Raw genomic sequence first — 11186 nt, forward strand, 5'->3', positions numbered from 1 at the left:
AGTCGTCGAGATCCTGACCTGCACGGCGGCTACATAGTCAGCAGAATAGTACGTAGTTCTCCTTGAATTAAATTAAGCTCATTTATTTTTTAATTATTCATTAAACTTTAGGTGTAACAGTTGACTGGTAGAGAATCTCACTAGGCATTAAGTCCGCCATTTGTACATTATTTTTGTATTTTGTGCAATAATGTTTAAATAAAAATAAATAAATATTTAAAAAGAAAATAGAAATCATAAATTTAAAACCAGTGTTGTTAAGTAAACACTAGACACATTTGTAATCGTATAATTATTTTATTTTAAGGTTAATTCGCATTTAGCCCACTTCATTAGGCATTGTGTATTCAAACAATATAAAATAAGTAATGTTCTGCTGTGTTGTTAATTTGATTAACTAAAATATTTAAAATGCATAACGCAAATGTTTATATTTATTGCAGTAGTTTGTTTTATTAAGATTGTATAACATAGATATGAAGTACTTAGGCAGTAAGTTTATCATAATATACCAAACTTTTACCAAACTCGGCCTTATTTTTTCCACGCAACCATTTCCACTGTAATTCTACTAGCGTTCCCTACACGGTAATTGAGAATGAGAACAAAGCAACTAGATTACTACCAACACGCAAGCAACAAACCCAAAAAGTCATAATTCCAAATAATACACAAACCATTCCCAACCTAACGTACTCGTATTAAGGTAGACATTTGAATGGTGTGTTTTAGAGCTAAGGCCTTTTTAGGTGTTATGCAAACATCTCTCCCAAGGACCAATGGAACACGATGTTCGAATTTCAAACAACTAAAGCGCGCGAAATGTCGAAATTTTTGAATAACGAGAGTGTTTTATTTTTTGAAACTTGATTACGATTAGTTAGGTATTTTATAGAGACAAAGCATGCGAGAATGTGAATGAATTTATACTTGTAACATTGAAATCATGTTTTTTTTTTTACTTTTTTTTTTCGTATAAATCATTTATTTACATATTTTTATTTTTATTTTATTTTTGGTGTTGAAGCTGCCTGTACCTAAAGTGTATTTTTTTTTTCTGCCAATATGACCCATATCTGCAATAATAAGACCCATATCGGGAGATGAGAAGCTTATTGCATTGTGATCCTTGGAATATATGTTAATATGTATTAAAACTCTTAAAATTTGACTTTACTGTTTTCGAAATCAAAGTCAAAGAAAATAAAGCCAAGTTCATTAAAATTTCTTTTGATTGATTTTTGGTATTTTTGAAGATTATCTGGTGCTAACATTAGGTTTCATTCACATAATAATTTACTTTAGGTATAGAAAATGCTCTTTGTACTTATTTTTATTTTTAAAGGCATTCATGGTCTGAAATCTGAAAAGAGGAAATTATATAGACTTGAACTTATAATAAGTAGCCAATGGGCAAATTGGACACAATACAATACACATAAAATAAGTTTTATCGCATTTAGGTTTCATCGTTTCAATGAGTATTTTTAGTTATCATTTCTAAAAAAAAAATCCCCATTCTCATTAAGAAGCAATAAGTTGGAGTCGGACCAAGCTAATTTTGCGTGACATTTGCAATTACAAAGTGTGACATAATTGTCATCAAATTTCTATGAAAACATGACGTTTATAAAGACCGTTCCTCACTTCGTTCTGTTCAAAGTGCAAAGTTAACTTAGACTAGTTTTGCATTGCAACAGTCTCTGTCTGTATTACCCGCCTCTATTGCGAGTATTTGTGCTGAGAGATGTATCTGTGTGATTTTTCTTAGATCCGGAGTAGATAACGTTAACTAAATGCAAATTAGTTGCATAATGGAGATGTACATCTGTTACTGGTTCACCATTGTTGCAGCCGATACGTGTGCTTGTTTACAACCGTGTATTGTATAACTGTTAGGGCAGTACAATATTGTCATAAACGCATATTAACATACTTGTGCTAACTTGGGGCACGAACATTAAGGGGCTCACTGATTAACAGTCCGCCGGACGGTATCGGCCTGTCAGTTGTTCAAAACTGTCAAAATTTTGTTATAACTGACATTCCGCTACCGTCCTGCGGACTGCTAATCAGTGGGCCCCTTTAAAGTGATGGTAAGCATTAATAGTTATTTTTCACCACACCAACCCTACGAAAATATTAACTGTAAGATATCAAACAAAAACAAACCAAATCAAATCCAAATGAATGTTATTAAGTATTTATCATCCAAAATCATCATTTAAAAGTCAATTCTACCAGCAAATATAAGAAAATAACTGAAAATTTGCATTTGATTACTTTGCCTCACATGTGAATAAAATGCAATTTTGCTATCAGTTTTTGAAGTGCAAAGTAAGCCTTTCCGAGTTAGTGTGGTGAAAAACAATAATTATTATAGGTACCTACATACATGGTGTGTCTGACCAAAGGGGCTTTAAATCCAGGGCTTGATTTTACTCGCTAAACTAAGCTACTTTTACTATGGGACCAACCCTCAAATCGGGGAAAAAATTTAGGCTTTTCCATAGAAAACGTCGACATCTGATCAGCCAAAATGTATGAAAAAGTAAAAAAAAAATTCGGGATTTCGGGGTTGGTGCCATTGTAAAAGTAGCTCAGTTTAGCGAGTACAATCGAGCCCTCTATTTAAAGCCCCATGGTCAGACACACACTGTATAATAATTCCCAATAACAGTATGTACTATCGTACTATGGAAATACAGTAAGTAGTAAGTGAATTTAATTATAACTGTTTGGCCGCATCTCGCGAGAAAGGGTGAGGAAATTCGCCCCGCGAACTGTGAGCACGAAAGAGCTGTCGCCAAGTTCTGAAACATCTGTCTGTGTTATAACACGACACTCTTAGATGACATAAATTTCGACACCACCATACCACTTGTTGACAAGTAATTTTTATATACTTTTTGTAAATTTGCCATGAAAATCATAAAAGAGAGCTTTATTAACCGACTTTTTAACTTGTAAGTGAGGATGTCGTAGCACTGTAGGTAATTACTTTTTTTAGTATCTTTTATATTTCTTGACTTAACTGACCTTACTTATTAGTAAGGAAGGATACATTATTTTTATAATGAAAAAGGATTTTTTTGAGCATGTAAAGCGATAAAGGTTACACAGGTATTGTCGGTGACATAGATTTTTCTTAATTCCTAAATTTTCTCACCTTTAGTTAATAGGTGAAACAAGTAGAAAAAAACTTGGCCCCTATGTTGTTACTAAAGGATTATTTCTAAACGATGACCACATTTTTATTCCCACAAGTTTTCCACCACTCGCAACCCATGTGAAAGAAAACAATAGGAAATTAATTTAGGTACAAGATTTATCTTGAGAACTTATGAGTTGAGGATTAAGAAATTTGCACATCATCATCATCATCATCATCATCTCAGCCATAAGACGTCCACTGCTGAACATAGGCCTCCCCCTTGGACATGTAGTAAGAAATTTGCACATGTAGTAGTAATTAATTTTTATAGAGTACCAACCTAACAATATTTCGTTCGTACTGTTTTTTTTTTACTAATAATAATACCTTTTTTGCAAAGGAAATAGCTGACTAGATATATCCCTTTTATTTAACATCGCCAATGATATTTAGGGAGCTATTAAACTGTAAAAAAAAACTACTCATTATACACATTTTTAACCCGTCAAAGAAGTGTTATAAATTATAAAATATGTCATTGAACCAAATATCAAATTATAGACTTGACATTTCAAATAGCACTATAGAATAGCCAATCTTTAACGAGTAACTATTTCTGTTTTGATAAATTTAAGACTATTTGTATTGTGTAGGTGCTGTTGATGCAAAGAGTCACTACAGACATTGAGATTATCCTCGAAGTGTCATAATCATAACAAGTAAACACTCAACTGACAATACTGACATACACACGCCTACGTTAAGTATAAGGGCATTCTAATGATCGGTTCAAAAAAACTACAGATTAATAATCAACCGATTACCAGTACCACCAGGCGTGGCTCACTCCGCGATTTCATCGCTTTGTACAAGTACATCTGCCCCACACCAATTTTGGTGGCTAGCCGCGCGTGGCGCTGTCGCCACCTAGCGGCCATATCTGTCCTAATCGTAACAGACGCGTTTTGTTAGAGAGTGAATCTTCTGTACCTAGTACTATTATTTATTTTGTGGTACCACTTACACTATATCTATGGACCCAACATCACACGTTCAATCGTTCATGTCCTCTCAGTTAACTTATGCTTGAAGAAGAAAATTCCTAAAAATATTTCGGGGTATTATGCTATTTAATGGATCTGCAACGTCCATAGGGCTACGGTGACAGCTTACATATGCGGTGACATATTGTACAAATCATTTATTTTATCTTTTTCACATTGTAGTCAATGATTAGCAAGAGATAGCTATAGTTTTTGCATGAACGATCTACTTGCATTTTATTAGTTTGGCACTTATTAAACTTACCATTCTGTGTTTTCAGAAGGATCTTAGTTCTCTCTCCTAAGTCCTGTCACGGTGATTACGTCATCAGATTTGATGGTCACGCTATTCACAGAAACACCTTGTTAAAACGAAGCACATATATATTTACAGGAAAATTGATATTAAATAGGTCTTGGTAAGATGAGGATGTTTTTTACGCTGACGCTATGGTAACGTACCTAAGATTCTACTTTTTACAGTGACAAGGTTCTAAAACAAAATATAAATGACAATCGTATATAAAACCGTTTATAATCCTTTTACAATAGAAGAGCAGAATACGTTACAAGTCTTAATCAAGAACAATCACTCAAATCTGCAATCATTTATCAATTTTTTGATCATTCCAAATGAGCCAGGGTCAAGCACCAAAGATAACAAAATGTGGGCGGTCACAGAGCAATTAGAGGATTCCTTCTCTTTGTTATTTTGTTATTATGCCTTTTCCGTTGCCCGAAGCTCAGCACTTACGATCATGCAATCAGATACAAGCTTGGATTAGTCGAGAGAATTGAAAAATATGATAGAAGCGGCATTAATGTCATTACTAAAGCTTTGTGAACACGTTATGACCTGATTGTAATTGTAACTAAACTGAAGAAGAGTCATCAGACGTAAATATATCGCGTTTTTATATTCTTTTTAAATACAACAAAAACTTTCTTATGGTATTATTGATATTAAAAAGTAATGTCAATTAATAGAGTACGAGTACGACCATTAAGTTGAATATTAAAAAAAACATTTAAAACATCGACGGGTCCGCCACGACATCTGTTTGTATTATCTTGTACTATGCGAAAAATATTAAATAGTTAGTTTCATTAATATTATTACATCAAAATTTAATATAGGTATTAGGAGTACATTTTTCACTAAGCACTTAACCAAGTAACCAACCGATCGTTGCAGAGATAGGATTGATTGGGCCTGTCAACAAACTATTGTTAAAAAGTAAACAAGTGTATATATTCTAAGAAAAACTTCGATACACATACCGAGCTTAATCTATGGCCCCATCTATGGCAAGTCCAAGATGTGGAGCAAGGTCGCCGCAATTATAATCCGATTGTATGGATCTTCGGCGCGGCGCAAGACACAGACCACCGTGGTTTCCAAACTTGGCGGAGGCACTGCCTTTTTTAACTTTTCCTTATTATTTTTGACGTGAAATACGTTTATAAATTCGGTCTGGTATATTATCCTCTTAAATAGGGATAACCTTTAAGAAAATTGAGTCGCTTAGCTTTAAACTCGGGTAAATCCGCCTAATAAATAAATCCATCTAATATAATAAGAGGCATTTCGAATTTTTGACACGCAAAAACTATAATTAGGAAAATAATATTTAGTGCTCCTGACCCAAGATTCTCGGTATATTTTTAATGACGACTGTCCGTTTTTAGCTAATCAGTCATCTACTACTTATTTACCAAATACAAATATTTTATTAATAACAAGAAGTTACAGGTCGTGTTGGGATAGTGGGTACATTCTGTACATGATGTCTTCTAAATTACGATTTTAAAATCACAAATAGGTGCTTAATTATTCATTATACCAAGACTGTTCTAGCGTGTCCTAGATTAATAAGGGTTGTATTGTTTTATTTTAAAGTTCCTCCTCCTATCAATTGCAAAACAAAATAACAAAGATTGTTTGTAAAGCCTGACCAGTAATATATGTATGATCATTGTCAAGAGGGCGTTGTTATTTTCATGTACAGCGTGACAGTTCAGTATAGTATGAAAAAATTAGTTACAGTGAAATTCCGCAACATGGTGCGTGATCATATATTCCTGGTCAGGCTTTAAATTAAAAGCTTCTATCCTATAAAAATAATATTTGGTAGACAATATGATGGGTATGATACAGGAAATGTGAAAGTAAATTTTCAAACTTGGCCTGTACTTAATTGCGTACTACCTGGCACATTTTTAACTTTACACAAATGAATTTTCTTTTAAAGTAATATGAAATGCTAACGAAATAATAAAGTAAAAGACTAAACTTGTTACCAAAAAATCATATAAGTAGGTAAAAATAAATAATGGGTGATTGGGTGCACAAATCATCTCAAAAATATGTCCCAGCATAGCTCTTATGTCAGCGAACTATGAGACATATTTTTGAATAAGTTGGCTACACCCATATTTTTACAGCTGTAGTACAAGTAAGAGATGATTTAGAGATAAAAATTTTTTTTTTACTACTAATTAAAAAGAAGTAGAAAAATTAGGTATATTTTATAGACTAGCAAAAAAGACGGGTTGAATCAATCTAACAGGTCTATTTAACTTGCACCAACCACCATAACATACAAACAAAAGACTTATTGTTTTTACATATATCAGATACCGACATATACCTATAAATAACTCAAAGACGAAACGACATAAGTGCCGCAACCCCGTTCATCTATTCTGCCTTTTCACCATTGTCTTGGCGATGGGCGGTCCAAAATGCTAATAATTGGCATTGTATATTATTGCCTAACATATGTTAGGCAATATTGTCTTACAGGTTGCAAGGTCAGATTCATCTATCCTGATATGTAGAGTATCTGTCAACCAAGTACCCAGGGCCGTAAACTATGCTGGGGCCCCTGGGCACATAAGAATTTTTGGGGCCCTTTTGGAAAGTAACGAAAGCGAATTAAACTAATGGCTCCTCTACACGATGGGCCAACGCCAGCCACTCCAAGGGACGCGGCCATGCGGTAGAATGAGATAGCAATATCACTTGCTCCCTCTAACGCATAAATGCGTCCCTTGGAGTGGCCGGCGTTGGCCCATCGTGTAGAGGAGCCCTAACATTTTTCTACTATGATACTCTATTTATTATGGGTAATCAAATACTGTTAGAACTTCTACTGTCTGTCCTTCGGGCCCCCCAGGATGGTGGCCTTGGGCACGGGCCCCGTGTGCCCTTATGGTAAAAAGACGGTACTTGAAGTATCAACTGTACCGTTCAAAAAAGACGTAAGCGTTGATAGAAAGCAAAAGATGATTAAGTAGATCCTTTTGAGGTGAGGTTTCTGGTCTTGTAACACAATAAGTAGGTATTTTACGTTATGTTAGGTACCTATATCGTTGTTGTCCCGGTCATGCGATGCCCGGGTATTTTGCGGGCGCGCTGGATGTTCCTGTCAGCCGAAAACGTCCGCGGACGGTATGCAGTAGTATGCACGGGGTGCGGGACGCGTCACTGCGCCACAGGGCTGCCAGATCGTATAATAGGCTACGAAATTCGTATAATGAAATTATTTTCGTATACATGTCGTATAGTTGGTCAATCGGTATAATTGGATACGAAAAAAAACACCGATGTTAAACTACTGTCAATGCTTCAAAAAACCGGGCAAGTGCGAGTCGGACTCGCGCACGAAGGGTTCCGTACCATAATGCAAAAAAAGAAACAAAAAAAAGCAAAAACAAACTACTGTTACACGATTACTGTTACTGTTATACGATTTAATGGAACGGCAACTACTTAAATACACGTCAACGCGGGCTATAACCGCGAAAAACCAAGTGCGCAAATTGCGGGCATCTTTCTCTGTCACTATTATTACGCTGTCATTGGAGAAATATCCCCGCAATTTGGGGGCTTACCGCAAAAACCGAAATTCACCAGTTATTAAAAAATCGATTTAAAATTATAGTTTTTAGGGTTCCGTACCTCAAAAGGAAAAAACGGAACCCTTATAGGATCACTCGTGCGTCTGTCTGTCCGTCCGTCTGTCACAGCCAATTTGGTCCGAAACTACTGGACCAATTAAGTTGAAATCTCGTACACATATGTAGGTCTGTGACCCGAAAACGGATATGTAACGTCAACAAATGAATTTTAAACATAAGGGCTACTTTTGGGGGGTAAACCATAAAATTAAAAATCAAAGTTTTGCAAACTATGTCGTGTTACATATCAAACGAAAGAGCTCATTGTGAGAATCTCAAATATATTTTTTTTATAAATTTACGATAAAAAATTTAGAAGTTATTCAAGAAAATAGACAAAAAATGACCATTCCCCCCCCCTCTATCTCCGAAACTACTAAGTCTAAAATTCTGAAAAAAATACACAAAATAGTCCTTTACCTAAAGATGACAGGAAAACTTATTAGAAATCTAGAGTCAAGCGTGAGTCGGATTTAAAAACAAAATGCGGTTTAGGTTTTTTTAGGGACACAGCCGCAATACTTTAAGTGAAACATGATGTAGACAGCTATTGCGAAGGCCTTAGGCCGATATCCGCATAAGGCCGAAGACCCGAAGCGTCCCGAAGAGGCGTGCCTTTAACTTCAACCGTGAGTTGGACTGTAGATAAAAAAATGCGACTAGGCTGTATCTGGCACACAGCCGCAATGGTACTTGTAGTACTGATTGATTAGGTTACTAGGTATTGTCACGTGTTTTAAGAAGCACTATACAGGGTGGCCAAAAAATAAAGTAAGTGTATTCCCGTTGCCGACGTGCAACCTCGAAATCGCGAAGAAAAAATTGGCTGTTTCATACGTTTTGGCTGGTCCGTTTTCTATGGGAGGATACATTTTTTTTCGCGATTTCGGGTCCCATAGTAAATGTTGCTCAGTAGGTATAATCCCAAAACCTCCCTGGCTACGGGAATGTGCGTATTTTTTGGCCACCTTGTAGGTATTATCTCTCTTCGGCCTTCGCTTTTAAAATACTTGCGGAAGTTGTAGGAAGCGCGACCCGTCGGACGCTCCGAGTTTTAAGCTCTACGCGGAGCCACAGAATAAATAATAGTACTAGGTACAGAAGACTCACTCTCTAACAAAACGCGTCTGTCACGATCAGCACAGATATGGCCGCTACGTGGCGACAGCGCCACGCGCGGCTTATGGCAAACCCCAAAATTGGGGTCGAACGGATGTACTTTTAGCTACCTGTAGCAAAGCGACGAAATCGCGGAGTGAGACACGCCTGGCGGAGCTCGGTCTTTAGTCTTCGCATTTAGACACTTGTACTATTGTTCGGCATTTAATTTCCTATCTAAGCTACTTTGCATATTTGTAGAGATATAAGCCATCACGCCAGAAAACTTCATATTACATGTGTTGAAAACTTGATTGACTCATTCGGGTTTTTCAAGACGTTTCACTCACGTCACGTTACACGTACAAAAAAAAATGTTGAAAATTGTGTGATGTACGGAACCCTTGACACGCGAGTCCGACTCGCACTTGACCAGTTTTTTTTTTTTGTACTCGTATAATGCAATCGAATTTCGTATAATTGCGGTCACAGGATCGCATAATCAAGATTTATGTACTGGCAGCCCTAGTGCGCCAGAAGGACGCGGACTACGCGAGAGCTTGGACGTGCGTACGGTAAAAATGGAGGAAAGAATTATCGAGTGTGTTCGCAACAAGGAATTACTGTATAATCTCAAATTAAAGGATTACAAAAATGCATGTTTCTTCGTCTACAGTTCATTGTGGACTAAGCGTTGTTGCGCGTCCGCAAGCCACGTCCCGAACACTGTGCACACTTTTATGTCGCACCCGTCAGCCGCGTTCGATAATTTGTGGCAAGGTAATTTTGAACATCTCGCCCGATTAGCAACTTCTGCTGCTGGCGGTATGTGGGACCGCCAATGGTCTAATTTAGTATCCCACTTTGGGCACAGCACTGGCAGAGACCTCCTTCTGTTTTCTCCACTCGCCCGCCTGTCGTTTTATTCAACAACTATACCAACCAAGTAGTTCGTTTTTTTTAGCATTATAGAAAGAACTCCACAGAAGCAAGCGTGCAGTTTTTATCAGGCTCTTTAATTGTTAATAATTATTGAATTATCTAATGTAGCACGGTCAATACATATAATTTCATCATCATCATCATCATTTCAGCCTATATACCGTCCCACTGCTGAGCACAGGCCTCCTCTCATGCGCGAGAGGGCTTGGGCTATAGTCCCCACGCTAGCCCAATGCGACATATAATTTACTTCAAATTATTACCGCTAAAAGTGCCGGATTTGGAACCACAAGCGTACTTCTGCGAAGTTCTTTCTAATACTAAAAAAAACCGGGCAAGTTCGAGTCGGACTCGCGCACGAAGGGTTCCGTACCATAATGCAAAAAAAAAACAAAAAAAAAACGGTTACCCATCCAAGTACTGACCACTCCCGACGTTGCTTAACTTTGGTCAAAAGTCTTTATTTTATTCTGTTTTTAGTATTTGTTTTTATAGCGGCAACAGAAATACATCATCTGTGAAAATTTCAACTGTCTAGCTATCACGGTTCGTGAGATACAGCCTGGTGACAGACAGACGGACGGACGGACGGACGGACGGACGGACGGACAGCGAAGTCTTAGTAATAGGGTCCCGTTTTACCCTTTGGGTACGGAACCCTAAAAACGAACTATAGGTAGGTACCTACAATGCATCAAAGTGGTCCCACCACCTCCTTTTCGGTATTCCTGCATCCCGGTCGCACCACCAAATGTCCTTGATTACCTATATATTACAAATATTACATACCAAATAGACAGTGGCGTAGCTAGCATGGGTGGCACCCGGTGCGGAAATTGTGGGTGTCACCCCAAAATTCAATCAAAATTGTAAAATATATTTAAAAAGAGTTATAGTTGTAATTTTTGTTAAATAGCTCAGGATTTACTCCGTCGCTTTCTTTTTACGATTTTTTATAGGTGGCACTACTGATGTTCACGGTCGGG

The sequence above is a fragment of the Cydia fagiglandana genome, chromosome 23, assembly GCF_963556715.1.
Source record: "Cydia fagiglandana chromosome 23, ilCydFagi1.1, whole genome shotgun sequence".
In the NCBI taxonomy this organism is placed as follows: Eukaryota; Metazoa; Arthropoda; class Insecta; order Lepidoptera; family Tortricidae; genus Cydia; species Cydia fagiglandana.